Here is a 23,905-nt window from a genome sequence, read left to right on the forward strand (position 1 = left end):
TGGCAGGACATATTTAAAGTGATGAAAGGGTAAAACCTACAACCAAGATTACTCTACCCAGGAAGGATCTCATTCAGATTCGACGGAGAATTTAAAACCTTTACAGACAAGCAAAAGCTAAGAGAATTCAGCACCACCAAACCAGCTTTACAGCAAATGCTAAAGGAGCTTCTCTAGCAAGAAACACAAGAGAAAGAAAAGATCAACAATAACAAACCCAAAACAATTAAGAAAATGGTAATAGGAACATACATATCAATAACTAACTTAAATGTAAATGGATTAAATGCTCCAACCAAAAGACATAGACTGGATGAATGGATACAAAAACAAGACCCATACATATGCTGTCTACAAGAGACCCACTTCAGACCTAGGGACACATACAGACTGAAATTGAAGGGATGGAAAAAGATATTCCGTGCAAATGGAAATCAAAAGAAAGCTGGAGTAGTAATTCTCATATCAGACAAAACAGACTTTAAAATAAAGACTATTACAAGAGAAAAAGAAGGACACTAGATAATGATCAAGGAATCAATCAGAGAGAAGATACAACAATTGTAAATATTTATGCACCCAACATAGGAGCACCTCAATGCATAAGACAAATGCTAACAGCCATAAAAGGGGAAATCAACGGTAACATAATCATAGTAGGGGACTTTAACAACCCACTTTCACTAATGGACAGATCATGCAAAATGAAAATAAATAAGGAAACACAAGCTTTAAAAGATGTATTAAACAAGATGGACTTAGTTGATATTTATAGGACATTCCACCCAAAAACAACAGAATACACTTTCTTCTCAAGTGCTCATGGATCATTCTGCAGGATAGATCATATCATGGGTCACAAGTCAAGCCTTGGTAAATTCAAGAAAATTGAAATCGAATCAGGTACCTTTTCTGACCACAACACTATGAGACTAGATATCAATTACAGGAAAAAAATCTGTAAAAAATACAAACACATGGAGGCTAAACAATACACCAGTTAATAACCAAGAGATCACTGAAAAACTCAAAGAGGAAATCAAAAAATACCTAGAAACAAATGACAGTGAAAACACGATGACCTAAAACCTATCATATGCAGCAAAAGCAGTTCAAAGAGGGAAGTTTATAGCAATACAATCGTACCTCAAGAAACAAGAAACAGCTCAAATAATCAACCTAACCTTACACCAAAAGCAATTACAGAAAGAGGAACAAAAAAACCCAGTTAGCAGAAGGAAAGAAATCATAAGATCAGACCAGAAATAAATGAAAAAGAAATGAAGGAAACAATAGCAAAAATCAATAAAACTAAAAGCTGGTGTTTGAGAAGATAAAGAAAATTGATAAACCATTATCCAGACTCATCAAGAAAAAAAGAGAGAAGACTCAAATCAATAGAATTAGAAATGAAAAAGGAGAAGTAACAACTGACACTGCAGAAATACAGAAGATCATGAGAGATTACTGCAAGCAACTATATGCCACTAAAATGGACAACCTTGGAGAAATGGAAAAATTCTTAGAAAAGCACAACCTTCCGAGACTGAACCAGGAAGAAATAGAAAATGTGAACAGACCAGTCACAAGCACTGACATTGAAACTGCGATTAAAAATCTTCCAACAAACAAAAGTCCAGGACCAGATGGCTTCATAGATGAATTCTATCAAACATTTAGAGAAGAGCTAACACCTATCCTTCTCAAACTCTTCCAAAATATAGCAGAGGGAAGAACAATCCCAAACTCATTCTACAAGGCCACCATCACCCTGATACCAAAACCAGACAAAGATGCCACAAAGAAAGAACACTACAGGCCAATACCACTGATGAACATAGATGCAAAAATCCTCAACAAAATACTAGCAAACAGAATCCAACAGTACATTAAAATGATCATACACCATGGTCAAGTGGGGGTTTATCCCAGGAATGCAAGGATTCTTCAATATATGCAAATCAATCAATGTGATAAACCACATTAACAAATTGAAGGAGAAAAATAATATGATCATCTCAATAGATGCAGAAAAAGCTTTCAACAAAATTCAACACCCATTTATGATAAAACCCCTCCAGAAAGTAGGCATAGAGGGAACTTATCTCAACATAATAAAGGCCATATATGACAAACCCAGAGCCAACATTGTTCTCAGTGGTGAATAACTGAAACCATTTTCACTACCATCAGGAACAAGACAAGGTTGCCCACTCTCACCATTTTGGAAGTTTTAGCCACAGCAATCAGAGAAGAAAAAGAAATAAAAGGAAACCAAATTGGAAAAGAAGAAATAAAGCTATCACTGTTTGCAGATGACATTATACTATATAGAGAGAATCCTAAAGATGCTACCAGAAAACTACTAGAGCAAATCAATGAATTTGGTAAAGTAGCAGGATACAAAATTAATGCACAGAAATCTCTGGCATTCTTATACACTAATGATGAAAAATCTGAAAGAGAAATTAAGGAAATACTCCCATTTACCATTGCAACAAAAAGAATAAAATACCTAGGAATAAACCTACCTAAGGAGACAAAAGACCTGTATGCAGAAAACTATAAGACACTGATGAAAGACATTAAAGATGATACAAACAGATGGAGAGATACACCAGGTTTTTGGATTTGAAGAATCAATATTGTGGAAATGACTATACTACACAAAGCAACCTACAGATTCAATGCAATCCCTATCAAACTACCAATGGCATTTTTCACAGAACTAGAACAAAAAATTTCACAATTTGTATGGAAACACAAAAGACCCCGAATAGCCAGAGCAACCTTAAGAAAGAAAAACGGAGCTGGAGGAATCAGGCTCCCTGACTTCAGACTATACTACAAACCTACAGTAGTCAAGACAGTACAGTACTGGCACAAAAATAGAAATATAGATCAGTGGAACAGGATAGAAAGCCCAGAGATAAACCCACATAATATGGTCACCTTATCTTTGAGAAAGGAGGCAAGAATATACAATGGAGAAAAGACAGCCTCTTCAATAAGTAGTGCTGGGAAAACTGGACAGCTACATGTAAAAGAATGAAATTAGAACACTCTCTAACACCATACAAAAAAATAAACCAAAATGGATTAAAGACCTAAATGCAAGACCTATAAAACTCTTAGAGGAATACATAGGCAGATCACTGTATGACATAAATCATAGCAAGATCCTTTTTCACCCACCTCCTAAAGAAATGGTAATAAAAAAAAATAAACAAATGGGACCTAATGAAACTTAAAAGCTCTTGCACAGCAAAGGAAACCATAAACAAGACAAAAAGACAACCCTCAAAATGGGAGAAAATATTTGCAAATGAAGCATCTGACAAAGGATTAATCTCCAAATTATACAAGCAGCTCATGTAGCTCAATATCAAAAAAACAAACAACCCAATCCAAAAATGGGCAGAAGACCTAAATAGACATTTCTCCAAAGAAGATATACAGATTGCCAACAAACATATGAAAGGATGCTCAACATCACTAATCATTAGAGAAATGAAAATCAAAACTACAATGAGGTATCACCTCACACCAGTCAGAATGGCCATCATCAAAAAATGTACAAACAATAAACGCTGGAGAGGGTGTGGAGAAAAGGGAACGCTCTTGCACTGTTGGTGGGAATGTAAATTGATACAGCCACTGTGGAGAAGAGTATGGAGGTTCCTTAAAAAACTAAAAGTAGAACTACCATACAACCCAGCAATTCCACTACTGGGCATATACCCTGAGAATGAATGAATGGATAAAGAAGATGTGGCACATATATACAATGGAATATTACTCAGCCATGAAAAGAAACGAAATTGAGTTATTTGTAGTGAGATGGATAGACCAAGAGACTGTCATACAGAGTGAAGTAAGTCAGAAAGTGAAAAACAAATGCTGTATGCTAACATATACATATGGAATCTAAAAAAGAATGGTTCTGAAGAACCTAGGGGCAGGACAGGTATAAAGATGCAGATGTAGAGAATGAAGTTGAGGACACAGGGAGGGGGAAGGGTAAGCTGGGATGAAGTGAGAGAGTGGCAATGACATATATACACTACCAAATGTAAAATAGATAGCTAGTGGAAAGCAGCCGCATAGCACAGGGAGATCAGCTTGGTGCTTTGTGTCCACCTAGAGGGGTGGGATAGGGAGGGTGGGAGGGAGATGCAAGAGGGAGGAGATACGGGGATAAACGTGTATATATATATAGCTGATTCATTGTGTTATACAGCAGAAACTAACACACCATTGTAACACAATTATACTCCAATAAAGATATTAAAAAAAAATAGTTGTTGTGTCCTGATTTCATGCTTGTGTAGGCTACTCCTTCTGCCTTGAAGTGCCGTACTCTCCCCTGATTTTATCTTCACTTTTTCAATGACAACTCTCATTCCAGATGAATCCTGGAAATCGCATCCTCTGGGAAATGTCTCCTCACTTCTTTTCCTGAAATAGATGCACTTTCTCTCCACTCTCTTGGCTCTGGGTGTTGTCTCACTGTGGTAGATCGATTGCAGGCACGGCCCCAGTTGTTCATGCTTCCCTCTTTCATATTATTTGCAGTGTAACTTTGGACCTCTTCCCAACAAGTCTATTTCCCTATCCATTGAATCTGCGTTAGCTTTGTGACTTGCTTTGTCCAATAGAATGCAGAAGAACAACGGTTTGTCAGTTCCAAGCTAGATCTCAGAAAGACTGCATTGCTTGGAATCAAGGACTTGAGGGATCCTAATCAGAAGACAGTAATTCAGTGCCTGGTTTCTCCATTCAGGCATCTACCATCATGGTGGTTCATAAGAAAGATGACAAAATACAGATATATTGAGACCACTCTACACTGAAGAATTTCACTGACATTGACTGGTAACTGTACCCTGAGGCTAAGTGGTCTTGGACAGCGTCTTTGTGACCAACTGTTTATCAGGCTGATTCTGAGAACTGGGTATTATCAAATATGTATGACTGATGAGGGCAAAACAAAAGCAAACAAATTGTTTACATATATACCCTATAGGATTCTCTCAATCTTAAAAGGATGCTCATAATGATTTCTTTGACCACTGTCAGTGTTCATTAATTAACAGAAAAGATTACCGGGGAATATGAATTACTTTGTAGTGTTTGTCTATTTAGTGACATAATTAGTCTTGGCAGAACTCTGAAAGGACACAAATAACAACATCTCAAGTTGCCAGGTGCCTTGAAATTGAAGGCTTTTTGCTTGGTGACTGACAATTCTGGCAAAGCTCTGTGAAAAACACTGGACATATAATGTCCCAAGAAGGAGAAATCACCACATGTGAGAAAAACATCAGTGTGCTTGGATCCATGAATCAAAGGGAACAAAATGCTTTTGGGGGGTGGCAGTTGTGGCTCCAATAGGAGGTTTCAGATTTCTCGATTATCAGAGTCGAGCTGGGGTATTCGGTTCTCAGAAGGTAAAAAGGTGAAGTGCAGATGGAGCTCATTCATCCTTCTCTACCACCTTCCCTGAAGCCCCTGTATTAATCCTACTATGCTCTTCAGATGCCTTTACTCCAGAGGTGAAGCATGGGCATGCCAATAGCGTTCATCATCTGGGATTTTTCTTAACATCAGACATACTATCCTCTTCTCAGGTTAATATTTCTGGCCTAAAAACTTTCCAACACAGAAAAGGACGTGGGGGTAGCTTTTGAATTATAGCACAACAATTCATATGCATGCATACATACCAATGGTTACTTTTCCAAATGGCAGTGATAGACAGTCATAGTAGCAGCCTATAATTCTAGTATTTAATATAGAAATTCAGGTGCACCTTCCTGCAAACACCACATTCAGGATAGTGAAATTATTCCCAGGGAGGAGGTCAGGAAAATCTAGGATTCCAAAGGGACAGTATACATTTCTGAGAGTGAAAAGTTTTGTAAGCAAAAGCTTGAGGTGCCTCCCCTCATACCCTGCATTAGATCATGTTCCACTCTCTCACTGCATAAGTTAAAAATTGTGGTGGTAGCTTGAAACAGAGACTACAAACAGTAGCTCTCTATGAATAAAGAAATTTAATTCTTCTTCATGTAAAATAAATCCAGAGCAAAATTATCTCCATGGAGTCTTCTGCTATCTTTCCATTTACCATCTTCTGCATGAGGCTTCTGTCCTCAAGGTCACCTGCTAGTTCAAAATAGCTACTGAATGCCCAGGCATCACAACTACGTTCCAACATGGAAAGAAAGAAAGTGGAAGAGAAAATCAGATTTTTCTTAGTTGCACGCCATTTTTTAAAAAGAAGCTTCCCTGAAAATCCTTACCAAAAATTTCTACTTAATACTATCGGCCAGAATGTAGCCACTTGTCTATCTGGCTGACAGGTATGCTGGGAAATGTAGTCTTTCAGCTGGACACATTAGTGACTCGAATTAGTTTGGGGTTCTATTACTAAGAAGTGAGTACAGAATGGATATTCAGAGGACAACTAGCCAAATCTGTTCTCCTAAGTTAGGGATATAAGAAAGGAAGGTGTCAAAATAAGCTGACTGTGAACAAATGGAGGTGATAAAGGGAAAGGGCAGGAGGGCCAGTTTAGTCACCAAGATCCTAAAATTTTGGCTGAAGACTGGAGCAGTCCAGAAGTCACTAGTGGAATTCCATTTTAAGAAGCTCAGGGTTTAGAACAAGAAAAGTAGAAAGCTATGCTGTTCTGTAAATACCACTTCCTGGTTTGGGTACCCTGTCCAGGAAGAGAGCTTTAGGATAAATTTAGGTCAAGATTTTTGGCCCCAAATGGCAGAAGCTCTCAGTCAACAGCAAATGCAAGATTTACGCCTCCACATCCAGCTGAAGATCTTGTTCTCAGAGTCTTTACCTTGTCTGAAATCTATCCATTGCAATGAACCCCTGGAGTTACACATCTCTAATCCTTGGAACCAAAGAGTTAGAAACTTTCAATGATGGAATAAATCAATTGTTAAAAGCAAATTCTACTAGACATGTAGACACTTCCTCCTTGGCACCTGGCTCTCCTAGCATATGTTCACAAGGATGCCAGGAATGATACCACTAGATTTCCTTCTTATATTTTACCATTCAGGAAGATCCTGGTTTGCTTTTGATCTCTGCTTCAAGGTGGGTGACAGAAGAGTGATGTGTGAGCATCTTTTTCAGTGTTCAGTTTGCTTTAAAAATGTGTTATGGAAACTGAACTTTCTAAGCTATAACATAGCTTAGTGCAATGCAGACCACAATAGGCATACGCTATGATGTCAAGGTAAATTGTCAAGGGTTCTGTAAGGAGAGGACGGAGAGTATTGCTCTACACTGAGAACTTCTGGATTAGGGAAAAAGAGGTGTGGTGGGAATCCCACCCCTTTTGAAAATTCTAACGGAGAGTCAAAGTGCAGGAGAAAAATAGATCTGATCAAGTAAAGGAACTTCACTGCAGTGGGGGTGGATTTTCCTGTATAGGAAGATTTAGAAGGAGAACTATTCTCATTGAGAGAGTTGAACTAGGATATTAACAGCTTTCTGGGAAGAATACAGGAATCTTTGACTCTCATGCACCAAGGAATTAGTAAACCAAGCAAAGTGGGAGATGGGGGTATGACCTGTAAGGAGGTGTCATGTGCCAGATCTCAGATCCCACCGCAGAGACGCTGATCTGCAAGACAAGGCAGAGATAACTAAAACCAAAAGAATGAGGAAAACCAGCTTTGCGAGAGGGTTCTCTACCCCAGGAATACGTCTGAGGAAATAAGCACTTATCCTCAAAGGGGGTGATTTACATTCACTCACTTGACTCTTGGAGAACTTGGGGGAAATATGGCTCACGCTGTCTTAAGTTGCTTTGAGAGAGGAAATCATTGTCTTGGAGAAACCGATTCAAGACACTTCCCTACCTTCTGTGAAAACTGAACATCTAGAGAACTCTGTATTATTTTGCAGGGCTGCAGTTTTTCCAAGAGATATGGAGGGATGATATTTTGAGATACCTCATAATATTTGTTTGTTTCTTTCTAATTCTTTTCCAGGCTCTTCTCTCCTCCATGCGGCGTTGAGCCCAGTGCATCTGGAGAGAAGTGTGATTAGGCAGAAACTAGAGGAAAAAAGAGGTGTCTTTTTAACATAAGAAAGACACCTAGCATTTCTTTCTAGCATTGCAGGGAGCACTTGGTTAGAAAAAATTCTCCCAGATAGTAGAAGAAAAGGAAAGACAAAGAGCGTAGAGATAAGAGGAGTGAAGATGTTGGGGTTCTGTTTATGGGACTGGATGTGACGGGGCCACATGGATGAGAATGAAAAGTGCCACAGAATAGGGCCACCCATGAAAGACACTGCTTGTATTCCCAGAGGTTGCAGGGTAATTGAGTCAGCCTATGGCCAACTACCCAGCCTCAGCCCCAGTAAGGACCATACACAGAGGTTGCCCTGGATCTATACTAACTTTTCTTTCCCGCAGCATTGGAGGACGACTTCCCTTTGCAATAGCCAGATGCAGATGGAGAGTTCCTGTGTCATGATGTTGGTGAAAATACATTGCATCATAAACAAATCTTCAGAGTAGTCATCCTTCTTATCTACCTACTTCTCTACTTCCCCAGTCATATTTGATACCACGCTATTTCTTTTCTCTCTTCCCTGACCAGAGGGCATTTGCACATGCTGTCCCTGCTATCTGGAACACTCCTCTCACCTGCCCACTTGCCCCTGCCACTCCCTCCTTAAAACACACACATGTTCAAGATACTTATTCTTCAGATCTCAGCTGAAACAGTGTATCCTTGGGGAAACCCTTTTTGAACTTTTAAGAGCAGTTAGATTCTTATGTATATACACACATACTTGAATTGTCATTCCTAATAAAGTGTAGTCTAGATTATAATTGTGCATACAGGGACTTCCCTAGTGGTGCAGTGGTTAAGAATCTGCCTGTCAGTGCAGGGGATGCGGGTTCGAGCCCTGGTCTGGGAAGATCTCACATGCCATGGAGCAACTAAGCCCATGCGCCACAACTACTGAGCCTCAGCTCTAGAGCCCGTGAGCCACAACTACTGAGCCCACGTGCCACAACTACTGAAGCCCATGCGCCACAACTACTGAAGCCCACGCACCTAGAGCCCATGCTCTGAGATAAGAGAAGCCACCACAATGAGAAGCCCACGCACTGCAACGAAGAGTAGCCTCCGCTCACCGCAATTAGAGCAAGCCCACACACAGCAACGAAGACCCAATGCAGCCAAAAATTAATTAATTTTAAAAAATTGTGCATACATTATTATTAGTGTGATTATGTGATTAATGTCCCTCTGCTCTATTTGGCCCTAAACACACTGAGGACAGGGATCACATCTTTTTTTGCCAACCATTGTATTGTCAGCACAACATAATGCACGGCAAATAGTAGCTGCTCAATAAATATTTTGTGAATAAATAGATGCACCTTTATCTAATACTGCCCCTGGCATGCATATAATAGGTAATACACACACATACACATTTATATACAAATATATATACATATACATCTTAAATAAATATATAAAACAGGATAATATATGTTAAATAAATAAATTTATGAATGACTTGTTTAAGATGCTGTATGGTAAAGCAGAATAAACTTGAACCTTTCAGCCAAGCAGGTTAGGATTGAACTGCAGTTCTTCAACTAACTGACTAAGTTTGGGCAAAATATCTTAGCTTTTTGAGCCCCAGTTTCCTCACTTGAGGAAAAGCATAAAAATTCTGAACTTGGTTGTCAATTTCAAATGTAATAATGCACAAAAACTGCCTAGCCCCATGCTTAGTATATAGTAAGCGCTCAATAAATCATGGCTGTTGACATGATTGAATTCATGTAAATCAGGATATAGAGCTCAGTTTAGTTGAGTTCCCCACAAAACAGTGCTGGATAGATAAAATGAGTTCAATAAATAGTTGTAGGATAAACAAGTGAATAAATGCATGTTTAAAATAACTTGAAATCTCTATTGTGTGAACAACTTACTTTTCGAGTATGCTAGAACAATGAAAAATCCTGCCGCTAGGTGTCGATAAATATACACTGGAAGAACAGGGCCTAGGATTCCTAGATTCTGATACTGATGTAAAATTTTCTTGTAAAATTCAGGCACTACAACTATTTATATAAACAAAGTGATGTGCTCAGTCAGTTATTCAAAAGTTCCCAACTATCTAGCAGTATCTATCAAGTAAATCACATATTCACTCTCTTCATTTTCCTTCCTCCCTTCCTCCCTCCCTCCCTTCCTTCTTCTCTCCCTCCTCCTTTCTCTCTCTCTCTCTCTCTCTCTCTCCTTCTTCTTTCATACCAGGAAACAAAGAAAAAAGCCTTTACTTTAATTCTTACCACAACTTTATAAGGCATGCCCATGCATAAACGAGGAAGGTAAGGCTCTATAGCTGGCCAAGGACTGAGCTGGGAACATGAACTTTCCACTCTAGCTCAACTATCTTCAGTGTGCACCAACTCCCATAACTGTTTAAAGGTCACTCCCCCTCTTTCTCACTGTGGTTGTACTTCCTTGACCTTTTTCCAAGTTCATCCATGATTCAGGTTTCTTCTATTTTCTTCTATTTACGTCTGGGTAAAGGCTTATTTCTTCTTTGGGTCTCTATTTAGAAGGCACCCTCAAAAATGTCTGATTTTAGCCATCCCTTACTAGATATGGATTCTGTGTTACATACTATACTAGTTTGCTACAGCAGCCATAACAAAGTATCACAGACTGGGTGGCTTAAACAACAGAGACTTATTTTCTCATAGCTCTGCAAATTACAAATTCAAGAGCAAGATATCAACAGGGCTGGTTTCTTCTGGACCTCTTTCCTTGACTGATAGATGGTCGTCTTCTTCCTGTATCTTCACATCATCTTTTCTCTGTACATGTCTGTATCCAAATTTCCTCTTCTTATAAGAACACCAGTCATATTGGATTAGGGTCCACCCTAATGACCTCATTTTAACCTATTTTCTTCTTTAAATATTTTTCTCCAAATACAGTCACATTCTGAGGTACAGAGGGTTAGGACCTCAACATACGAATTTTGAAGGGACACAATTCATCTCGTAACATAAACCCTCATAGCACTCCAAAATTTCTTAGTAGCACTTACCCTAACTACAATTATTTACATGTAGAAGTCATTTTTTGTTTTTTTTGCGGTATGTGGGCCCCTCACTGTTGTGGCCTCTCCCGTTGCGAAGCACAGGCTCCAGACACGCAGGCTCAGTAGTTGTGGCTCACAGGCCCAGCCGCTTCGCGGCATGTGGGATCTTTCCGGACCGGGGCATGAACCTGTGTCCCCTGCATCGGCAGGTGGACTCTCAACCACTGCGCCACCAGGGAAGCCCCATACAGAAGTCATTTTAAATGTCTATTACATACTTGTAGGCTGAAAGTTTCCATAAAGGCAGGAATCAGGTATGTTTGGTAACCTTGGTATCTGCATATGTACCCAGGGCCTAGTACACAGTAGGTTATCTTCTTTACACTGCTATTAGTAGCACCCTCTTTATTATTATTTCCTACATAACTCCAGTTTCCAGCACAAAGTGGATGAGTAAATATTTAATTAAAAACATTTAACAACTAGCAGCTGAACAGAAGGCTCTGGACACTTTTTTTTTTTAAACTAACTGCTTACTCTCTTTAGAACGCCAACCCACTGATGTGGCCATCCTGCCCTGGCCACATATTTGCATTAGCAGAGGAAGGACAGTTCATACAGTCAGGTGTGCTTCATAATAGCAAATTAGTCACAGCTCAGGTTTAACACACTGTGCTTTTGATGGTTCGCTAATTACACAAGCTGTGCTAGTTTGTGGTCACAGGTGTCCTACAGTGACAAATTCAATACTGCCCTTGGGGCCACACACTGGAGCCTCCCGCCTGGCTTGCACTGCTGTCCTGCTAGCTGTACTTCTCTCCGTAAGAGAGGAGTTTATGCAGCATATGTACATGAGACATCTGTTACCCACATTCCCCATCTTTCTAGACTTTCTTCCCATTACTTAGGCCCCTGAATTTTCCTGCTAAGATTCCCTGAGATTGCTTCTGGGATTTGCATAGACCCCTTTCCCAGACCCATCCTATTGAGAGTACCCCAGGCCCAAGAAATGGCCAGAGATTCCTCAGAGTGTAGAATAGAGCCAGTTGTGGAATGAAAGGGGGGACAGGGCATGAGTCAGAGGTCCCCATTTGATCTTAGTTCCAACTCTCAAAATATAGGGGCAGGCCTGGATGTCTTTGCATATTTTATACTCTGATGTCTCACCTAACAATTTATACTAAAATCCACAGAAGAATTTCCCAAGACTCAACCCCAGGAAATGATATGCCTCTCTGGAGTCACAGGTATTGAGCGTGTGTGTTGCCTAGAGCCAGTCAGGCCTAACTTGAATACCAAATCTACCACCACCATCTGTGTGACTTTAAACAAACTGCTTAAACTTTCTGAGCTTCAGTGGGGATTTGGGGGAACTTAAATATGATAATGTATTTATGGCAAAATTTTGTGATGTTTTCTATTGCCTTGGAGTTGATTGCTAGGAACCAAAGCTGAGGAAAAAGAGGTATTATATATGGCACATTTGAAGAACACATCAGTTAATTATGCACCAACTACTGGGGTCAGATACCTCCCACGGGACATATAAAGAGACAGCCAAACCCTGTCTGCTCCCTACATCATCACCCCAACCCTCCTCCTCAGCATAATCCTGGCAAGAATAATTAAAGAGGTATGAGGAATGTGCAAAGAAGTAAAATACAGCAATTGAAAACTGCATACAAAGTAGAAAAGCAGTAAGAGAAACACTGGTAATGAAATATGGAAAATAACAGACCTGGTACTCTTTATGAGTCATAAAGTAAATGGCAGCAAGAGGCAATGTTTGCATTTCAAACAGAATTCTTTTTGGGCTATTGCACCATGTCTTTCTTTTTAATCATGCTGGGCACATGCACTAAGAGAAATGAGGTTCCATTTTTAGCCCCTGACATTGAGAACCCAGAGAAAAGGTGAGATATCATCAACCAACTGGGGAATAAAAGGACTTAAAAAAAAACCAATTCAATGAAGAAGGAGACGAGGTATAGAAACAACTTCCTTCTCTTCTTCAAGTACCTGAAAGTATGAATTTTTAGGGTTCTGTTGCCCAGTCTTTAAAAAAGACAACATTGGAGGGACTGACTTTCTAGAGAGTATTAGGATTCGGGCCAATGATACACAATTATTAACCAGAAGTATGCTCTGAACATCTGAAAGAACTTTTACCATTATACTCCTCTGACACCTTCTGTAAGAACATAAGCTAAGGTACATGACAAACTATCTTGTCACCAAGATGAATTTGCCCAGAAAATATTCTCATTATAAATTAGGAAGGTAGTTTACTGATTGGAATACTGAAAAAAAGCAAGATGCCTGATTCTAGTGGGAATATTTCAGCTTTGTGTTCAAATCTTAGCTCTTCCTACTAGCTGAGAGATTTCAAGGTGAGTCACTCAAAATTTCTGGGCCTCAATTTCCCTCTTAGAACAGGGGATCACAATCTCTACTTAGCAGATATGTTGAGAGTGTTAAAAATGATTTCAAATGCGAAAAACCAAGTGTATGTCTTGCACAATGCAAATGCTCCATTTATGCCACTCATTCCTGCTCCAGTAGTTTTGATTTTCTGTCCTATGAATAAAATGGAGACTATCTCAGTACCATTTACAGAACTGACTGGTAAATTTTGAAATGTTAATATCTCTTCATTTTTAAGGATATCAAAGTGCTGATTCTATTTATTTATTTTTTTTGGAGGTCTCCAAACTTCCAGGTATAAAATAAATGTCATGGGCATATAATGTACAGTATGAGAAGTACAGTCAATAATATTGTATATTAACTTTGTAAAGTGACAGATGGTAATTAGACTTACTGTGGTGACCATTTTGCAATGTATACAAATGTCAAATCACCATGTTGCACACCTGAAACATATTGCACATTCTTATACTTTTGAAAATTGATGTAATTTTACTTATATATTGGAAGAATGAAGTATAGGAAAGTCAAGTTACTGATTTTTTTGGCACTATAGAAAGAACTAGGAATCAAATCTAGCTCCATTCTGTCAAGCAAAGGTGAGCTCTTCTTTTTTTTTTTTTTTTTTTTTTTTTTTTTGCGGTACGTGGGCCTCTCACTGTTGGGGCCTCTCCCGTTGCTGAGCACAGGCTCCGGATGCGCAGGCTCAGCGGCCATGGCTCACGGGCCCAGCTGCTCCGCGGCATGTGGGATCTTCCTGGACCGGGGCACGAACTCGTGTCCCCTGCATTGGCAGGCGGACTCTCAACCACTGCGCCACCAGGGAAGCCCGTGAGCTCTTCTTTTAATTTGATTAATAAATAACTAATAATAAATAATTAAAGATAAAAAATAGCTTTGTCATAAATATTAAACTGATCAAATAGTTACTTTTTATTTAGCCGAGAACAAGTAAGAGTTCTATTTATCTGAGTAGATGGTGGTGGTGTTGCCACAGCCTGATCCACTTTGCCAGGGGTGGCACCAGCCCCCCAGTTCCTGAGATGATAGCTGTTCACAGGTATCCCCTTCTCGGGAGAATTTCTCTCTTTAATTCAGTACCGCCTAGCCTGAGACGTTATGCTCACCCCACTCTACCCTTCTATAACCCATAGCTGACGACAGACTAATCGGGGATAAAAATGGTAGAGTGCATGCCTCATTGAGGGACCCAATGTGTGGTACAATTTATGCTTCAAAGCCCCCCACCCCACCCCCCGTAGGATCAGAGGCTGGAGCATCTCCAGCTGAGGCTTCATCCTAGCTTAGCTCCTCCTCCTGCCTGTCCTGCTTCCCCCACTCCCATCTCTTAAAGGCTCTTCGTTGATTAAATAGCTCCATTTGAATTCCCGGTCTCCAATTCTGCTCCTGGGAAACCCAATCTAAGATACTGAAAAAAGGAGATTGTTAACGATTAATTTTATTTTTGAAAGAAAAAAGATTCAAAGAATGAAAATTAAGATTCAGTTGCAATGCCAGAGGGAAAAGCATTTAAAACTTGGAGTCCTAAAACAACTTTAAAATCTTCTTGTCATTTGAAAATAGACAAATTGTAAAAGACTAAGAATGTGATTTTAAAATGTTTAAAGTATTCCCATTGCATTTATCCCAGATCAATGATGGCATAGAATGGGAATTTGCAATATAAAATAACCCATCAAATTGCTCAGTGTGTTTATGGTTTAGGGAAAATACTTCCTATATCTCCTCCCCCTTAATCCCCAAACTTGAAACCTCAAGTTTCCCAAGTTTGGAGAAAGCATTAGTGCCTTCAAGTGGCCAAAAGGCCAGTTTTGGTCAAAACTCCCAAATAAAAGTGACAGAGATATCTGCCATCCTAGTGTATACAGGTTTTCCATTTTTGGAGCATCTGTGGTTTGCACACTGTGTCAACCTCTGCTGATACACTGTATAAGATTTCAGAGCTCAAATATCCCCTTTTTATTATGAGACTAAAATTAAGAATTGCTTAGAATGTCATTCAAAGTCTTTAAGAATGTCTGAGATCATTCCAAAGAGGTGTGGGATTTCAAAACTAAAAAATGAGAGAATTAAATAAGAGAAATTAAGGTTTTAGTTTACTAAATTACATGATCTCCAGCTTCTATGCTGTTTTGTCATTAGGTAAAAATATGTTTTTTAAAAAATTAGTATTTTTTTTAAATACTATAACCAAACATTATATAACCTATTATATAACTATATAATAGGTTATATAATATATAACCTATTATATAACTATATAATAGGTTATATATTATATAACCTATTATATAACTATATAACTATATAGTTATAACTATATAACTATATAACTATATATATTATATAACTATATATAGGTTATATATTATATAACCTATTATATAACTATATAACCTATAACATTATAACCTATAACCAAACATTCAGAATGGCTCTTTGCTAAATACTGACCTAAAGTACTATGTTTGTCTATGTTCTTCTAACCAAAGCATTTTGCAACTGCAACTAGTGTTCTTATAAGATGCATCATCACAGTTCTTCCACAAATTTGGACAGACATCTATATAAACAAGTTTTGAAGTTACTAGTGAACCTGAAAATCATATCTAAGAAGAAACTTCAAATAAGAACTCAGAAGAGAGTGTGGGAGTGAATAACAACTTTAGCCTCAACTGATCACAGTGAGGTTAATCAATACTGATGAAGGACACCTCAGGTCTTAAGACACTTGCCGAAGGTAGAGTGACCATACCTCCTTACTTGCCCTGGATAATCCCTGGAATGTCTCTTCAATATTCTCAACAGTGCTCAGATAGCCTAAACTGATGAAGAGAAAAGCAGCAGAGGATAAGATAAATTGGCTAGCCCCAAATCAGATTTTGCTGTGGGAGAAACTTCTTCCTTCTCTGGTTTTAGATAGTTGAGGAAGCCAACAAATATCTGCTGTAAGATATCAAGGTCAAAGAAGTTCATCCAAACTGAAACGAATGGGTTACTTCTCTTTTCAGAGTCTATTCTTACTTCATCAGTGAAGAGAGACTGTATTATTGTTGAAAAGAGTTGTGGGAGAAGAAATTATTTTATACACTAAAGGATTTTGTATGATTTTCTGTTAGAAAATATCTGATCAGTTGATTGTCTTCAGACTCCGGATTTCCACTGGCCAAATATTGCTTATCTTCTTGGAAGACTTTGGCAGGTTTTCTCTTCTTAGGAAATGAGTCAGAAAACAACAGCGAGACTTCAAAGCAAGGCTCAGGGTTATCTTCTGATTAATGAAATGACTAATTCCATCACTTATCAGAACACTGAGTCCTTCCTGTGGAACTGCAATCCTAGTATGTAAATAGAATGGGGGAACTGCAGGTTATCATTGTCATCATAAGAAACAACTCTACCGAAAGGTCCATATCAAAATGATAGAGTCCTAAAAGCTACGTGAGGTACAGCTGAACGTTGGGTGAACATAAAATTTTGGAGATTGGGAAACAACCTTGTTTCCCTTAATTTATGCTCAGTGTTACACTTTTCCAAATTAGGGCATTAACTTTCTCTCTAAAGTTTCTGTTGATTTCCCCCATTTCTCAATTCCCTTGCTCTCAATAACTGAAAGTCAAGAGTAGGGGATCGCATTCTGATTGTGCCTCTAACTTGTTATCTGAGCTTGAGAAAGTTATAGAACCTCAATAGTCCTAAATTTTACCACCCCTTAAATGGAAACCATAGGCCAGGAAAGCTCATAGTAATAAAAATAAACAAAAATAAATAAAATAGAAGTCCGGATGCTGCCCCCAGAGATTCTGATGTAGGAGATCTTGGTGAGCTCGGAAAAAAATAGAAATAAATGTATATAGAGAGAAGTAAATAAATATAGAGAGAGCTGTCTAGATGACTTTGATCAAGAGCCAGTTTCAGGCACCACTGGACAATATTAGATTACCTCTGAGGACTTTTACAGACTTATGAATATGAAATCTATTCTATGGTAATAAAAAATTTTGATGTGAAATAATTTCCTCACTTCAAGGTGGACAATTCTTTAAATGGTAACTTTGGAATCATTCTGCATATCCTTGGTAATATTAAATAACCACTCATCTCGGTGAGAATGGAGAGATGAGAGAACAGAGGGAAAAATCAAATCAATAAAACCTGGCTTTGGGGGACTGCACCAGCAACTCTGGGCAGAATGAACTTTTGACTTTCCCTCAGTTATTTTGTTATGTAAACGTATCAATCAGGATATCATCAGAATATAGTTGTAGTGCTTAAGTGGGATAAGTGAGGGAAGTTACAAAGGGACCCTCTTCTTAAATGTGGACAGTGGGAAGGGAACCCTCAAATAGATGGCTCTGTAAAGAATGGGGAGGGAACCATTACCAGCATCTAGAGATTTGAGGTTGCCCAGCAAGAAGCATGGCCTTTAGTAGAGGGATAAAACCAACCTGCAGTAATGTGCCAGGGAGAAGGTCAGGGGACTGAAACCCTGGCCTCAATTTCCTCCCTTCTTCCACTGTGCTACTGGTGTCTACTGCCACCCACTGAATGATCCTAAATAGGAGAGGAAGGCAAGGATGATGCAATGCCTACTCATGCCAGTCTCCTGGGATACAAAGCAAGACATAGAGGGATGCTGAAGGACAAAATGTGATTAACCTGCACAAAGACTTAACTCTTCCCCAGTGGTTTCAAACTTACATAATGTGCTCAATTGCTCTTTTCACATCATGTTTTAGGCCCATACTTAAATTATTTTGGGGGCTTCCCTGGTGGCGCAGTGGTTGAGAGTCTGCCTGCCGATGCAGGGGACACGGGTTCGTGCACCAGTCCGGGAAGATCCCACATGCCACGGGGCGGCTGGGCCCGTGAGCATGGCCGCTGAGCCTGCGCGTCCAGAGCCTGTGCTCCGCAACGGGAGAGGCCACAACAGTGAGAGGCCCGCGTACCGCAAAAAAAAAAAAAAAAAAAAAAAATTATTTTTGAATCCCTCATATTTTGAATAATCTATGTCAAAGTGTCCTTGTGATTTTTGGTTGAATCAAATTGAGGGGTCTGATAGATTAGACTGTCATTTGGTCTTCGTTGACATATAACAACATTCATGGCTGGTTTGTTCTTTCTCCCTTTGTCAAAATACCCACCTGAGAAATCACATACCGTGGGAATATTGCTTTGTGTGTACAGAAAGCTAGATAGACCTTGTAGAACAGCCTTCATGGCTGGTGCTCCCAGCTCTGATATCCTGATACACTCACCTCCACTATATAGGTGGGTTAGCCAGAGAAAGTCGATTAAACATATCAAATGATTACAACCTCTTTTCACCTCTGGCTCACCATCATTTTTCTAATCTCCATGGAAACTTAATATCCATGTCACTGAATTATTTGAAATAAGACAATTCTATGTAAAGGATATATTGCTTACTTTCCATATACTACATCTCTAGTCATGGTTCCTGTGGACTTCTGATCATTTGTGTTGAACTTGGAAAGCACCTTACTAACTAATACTGGTAAATTATTTCTTAGAAAGGATTATTTTGGATACACATACTTTTTTTGTTAATTCTCTTGAACATTTATTTTAGATACTTTCGAATGATTTTATTTACAGACTATAGTTAAATGAGATCATGTATATAAAGGCATTAGTGTAAACATATGATTTATAGAAAACTCTCAATAAAAAGGTAACCATTATTATGTTTGGAGTTGCTAACAGTAGCTTACATTTGTAAAACTGTTGCATTTTTTTGGTCCTTTAATACATATTATCTCATTTACTTCTATGAAGTAGGTATCAGTAGGACTCCTTCATTTTGAGAAAATTAAGACTGAGTGGCTACCTGAGTTTCTCAAACAAGATCACACAAGAGAAAAGCAGCAAATCCCACATTTAAATCCAGCTTTTCTGATTTCCAAATCTGGTGATATTTTACTATACAATTTCCCTCTGTGGCAATCAGTTTGTCTCTCTGCACACTTACTATGTCATATTATCACATTTTCATTTCCCACACCAGTGAGTTCATGATGCTTCAAATATGAAACCAATCTCTTTCCTCAGCCTAGGGAAGGAACTTTGAGGAGCCCCATGTAGGGACTTGATGTGTTGTTGTGACAAACCAGGTTATTTTCTTACATGGACCCATTGCTCTAGGTACAAGACTCCTGAATTCTCTTGGCAAACACCACCTTCCTGGGTCCATGACTTAATTAACTACCAAGGATTCCATTTTTTCTGAGCTTTGAGTCTTGCCTGTTATTGCCCTCTGTTATGGGCTGAACTGTGTCCTTCCAAAATGCACATGTTGAAGCCCTAACCCCTAGTATATCAGAGAGTTACTGTATGTAGATATTGGTCTTTAAAGAGGTAATTACATTAAAATCAGGCCATTAGGGTAAGCCCTAATCCAATATGACTGGTGTCCTTATAAGAAGAGGAAATTCGGACTCAAAAAGGGACACTAGGATGTAAGCGCCCAGAGGAAAGATCCTGTGAGGACACAGCAAGAAGTTGGCCATCTGCAAGCCAAGGAGAGAGGCCTCAAAGAAACCAACCCTGCCAACACTATGATCTTGGACTTCTAGCCTCCAAAACTGTGGGAAAACAAATTTCTGTTGGTTAAGCCACCCTGTTTGTGGTATTTTGTTATGGCAACCATAGCAAACTAAGATGCCATCTTCCTGAGGAGGAGTCCTAATTTGAGCTCACACATATTTTCTGGATCATCCTTCCTACTGACTTTCCACCTGTCTGCTTAGAGAGATTCCAGAGGCTCCCTAACTTCACACTCCCAGCTGTGACTCCTTCCCCATTGGCTTTATTCTGACTTACTTTTCTGATGTGAAAAACCTACCTGTCACCTCTGACAGCAGCTGTGGTTTTTCACTATACTGTTGTCTGTAGATGCAATAGTAGGCTTTGCCTGCCCTTGGATAAGAGATGTAAACAGTCCCCACCCATCACTATCAGAAGTGCCAGCGTCTCTGAATTCCTCCTGAATAAACTCTGATATTTTTCACCTCAAGCCTGCTTCAGGATATCATCTCCTTGGACTTGATTTCTGCCCACTCCCACCTTCCCTTTGCCTGTCCAATTCCTACCAATCCTTCAATTCTCCATTTAGAAACAACTTCTATGAGAAGCTTTCCTTGACCCCATGCAAGTGAGTCAGCCCCTTTGCACATGTTCTCCCATGCCATCCAACATTCACATCTTAATAAATTATAGTTTGGCGGTTCTCAAACGAGTGAGCCTCAGAGTCAAGAATGGGCTTGTTAAAGCAAAGACTGCTGGGCCCCAACCCAGAGTTTCTGGTTCAACAAATTTGGGACGGGCTCAATAATTTGCATTTTTAACAAGTTCCCTGGTGATACAGATGCTGCTGGGCCTGAGACCACCCTTTGAGAATGACTGCTATAGAGAAATAGCCTGTATTTATGGTTCCTTCCACTAACCTCCCCCATTTTACCTACAATAAATTATACATTCTGTAAGAGTAAGGATTTTGTCTTTCAAATAGCTGTGAGCCCAGGATTTTGTACAGTGCTAAGGGCATGATAGATATGCAACAAATAACTGTTTAATATATGAAAGAATGGAAATGGGAATTCTTTACACGGATAGAATTCTTTTTAGAGTAACAGCATGCTCAAAAAATTTTGTTGTACCAAGGATCATTTAAAATACACAAATAAGAGAAGCAGTACTCATTTAGAAAGGGCTAAGGGTCTAAAAGCATAATGTTATTTATACTGGTCTGGTATGTACACAAAACTGTTTTATAAGAACTCTGACTAGGGTTATTTTGCCTCGGGGAAATGTAAAATGTATAGCTCAAAAAAAGAAATGTAAAATACGATGTGAAAATGAGTCATTAGGAAAACTAGTTATTATCTAAGGAACACAGAAGGGAACCGGAAAGCAAATACAAACCAGAGGAGCTTCGAACACCCAGGATTCCTCCACTGGTAAAACTTCAAGTGGCAAATCGGAGTCTAGAAGACAGAAGAAATAAAGCCAAAAGTTTGACTCTGAAAACATCGTATGCAGAAGCAAAAACAGCTACATTCCCTCCAGGCCCAGTCGCTTTTACAAGAGTGATTTTCTTGAAGTTTTAATGTGCCCTGCAGCCCAACCCCCCAACCCCTGGCCTCCCTCTCAGCCTCCTTTCATGGTCCCATCAACCCATTAAGGCCAAGAGCATTGTACAGGGTCCAGCGGGCTGCACATCACTGACTCAGCTGAGCTACGTAAATATTAGTGCTCTGGGACCAGTGAGAAAGAAAGAGTAGTAGTGATTCACCAGCTCCTCAGCCCTTTTTCCAATATTTTTCTTTGAATAAAATGTCAAGACAAGCAGGTAGAGAGCCTCACTTTGCTGACTAGCTAGCTCACTAGCAATTAATGTTTCTGTGGACTCAAAAGTGCAAAGCAACGTCACTTCTTGAACATCTGAGGGGGTGAAAAGGGTCACCTCATGCATTTGCTGACCCAGTTGAGTTTCTCTTTAGCCATCCAGGAAAAGGTGGGCCCTCAGGTTCATGCCGCTAGCAAAAAGTCCCTTCTAAGCTAGTTCCCAATGTCCAGAAATTTAATCCAGCCTTCACGCTGGTATCAGAGTGTTGTCAGTATACCAGTTACATCTTATATCACCATTTCCTCTTCAGAATCCTGTAGTGGTACCCTTTGCCTATAGCTAGGGTAATCATAGGTCTCAGTTCAGCAAAGACATTCCTGGTTTACGCTCTCATCAGGGGAATTATTAATAGCACCCCTCTACGTCTCTCAAAAGGGTCCCAATTCAGACTATAAGTTACCTGGTCATCCTAACTATAGCATCACATATGAGACATTTTAGGATGTGGAGTCACCTTAAAGTCTGGTTTCATTTAATGCCATTTCTACCCCCGGTCACCAGCTATTCCTAATTAATTATTTTCTCTGAATATTTTTCATCTATGACTTTCCACAAGCAGTTCCTTTTGCCTGGATGTCCTTTCTGTCTCCACTCAACCGAATCATCCCCTTGTGAAATACCTACTTTTCCTCCAGGTCTTAGTTTAAAGGCTTCACAATATCTTCTCTTGCTTAAGTATTCCTGTTCAATGCCCATTTTGTATAGCAAACACATTTACTGTCCATTAAAGCACTGGGTACCTTATTTTGTAAATGTCTCCACAATAATCTATATCCTAGCCATAGGTAATTCTCAAAGATAGCAGTTATGCCTTTTCATCTTTACATGATATTGCAATGTTGAATGAATGAATGAATATACAGAGTGTACCTAAAGTAACCAAAGGGAAGTCAGAAATAGTTTGGAAGGAATATTTACTTCTGAGTGTTCTCCAAGTCCCCTCATTTTAGTCCAAGTGCCTAAACCAATCTGGAGCAACAAATGCACCCCAGGGCTCTGTTTAGAAGGATCTTCATATGTCCGTCTCTTGCAGGAAATGAGATATCTTTCTTAATCAGGGAAAGCTCTGTGATCACTTCCTTGCATGGTCTCTGTGATTCACCATCTTTCTTACTGCCCAAGTTAGCTAACTTAACCTTATCAGGAACTATGCCAGTAGTCTGGTGGACCTGGCCTTTTCTTCCTCTTAGAAAAAAAGCCAAAAGAAAAATCCCTTCTAAGTGTTAGGGATGACTCTCTGAGCAGGCTTCCTCTCTTGTTCTACAAGTTGGATGGACTGCATTAGCCTTGGGCTATGCCTATACTGTGTAGTGCGAGTATAGTTCATGAAATTCAAATTGCAAAAATACTACATTACTCCTGATACTCCTGAGAAATGATATTAAATGAAGAAAGATAAACTGGCAAGAGGGGAGCTCTAAAATGGATTGGATTAGAGGTTTTTTATTTCTCTTCCAGCTTCCTTAGTTCTAAGTGTGTTCAACAAATTCTAGCATAGGGTGAAAGGTTGGAGATCAACACGAATATCTTGCATTTCTCAGCCTTTAGCATGTGGAGTGCCCACACCTTACATATTTTCTGCCAGGAAATGCTTCAGTGTCCAGTCTCCCATGTTGTCTCATTGCCTTTTGATACCAGTGGCTACAGTTAAAGCAAAATCTGCACAAAGTCTGGGATGATTTTAATGAAGAAGATTTAGTCCCAAAGGTTAATGGGGTTGCCCATTGTGTAAAGAGTAATGCCTTTCAATGGTGACAAAGTAATACTCATTAGCTTTCAAGACACCTCATCCATCATCAGTTTGAATTGTGTTTTGCTCCTGATGTAAAGTTTAATATAGAGTCCATCACAAAGTATCATGACTCCTTTTCCCAAGCTGACCCCAGGGGCATATGTCAGCCAACATCTGGG

General features: G+C 39.3%; 1 long non-coding RNA gene across 1 annotated transcript in view; it reads right to left on the reverse strand.

Moving 5' to 3' along the window:
* LOC137202981 (uncharacterized) overlaps positions 1–23,905 on the reverse strand; it is a 162,218-nt gene that overhangs the window by 133,098 nt on the left and 5,215 nt on the right. Inside the window, exon 2 of the long non-coding RNA XR_010932825.1 lies at positions 21,511–21,572. This is a non-coding gene — a long non-coding RNA (uncharacterized lncRNA). The remainder of the gene's footprint in view (positions 1–21,510; positions 21,573–23,905) is intronic.

This window comes from Pseudorca crassidens, chromosome 11, assembly GCF_039906515.1.
Source record: "Pseudorca crassidens isolate mPseCra1 chromosome 11, mPseCra1.hap1, whole genome shotgun sequence".
NCBI classification, from domain to species: domain Eukaryota; kingdom Metazoa; phylum Chordata; class Mammalia; order Artiodactyla; family Delphinidae; genus Pseudorca; species Pseudorca crassidens.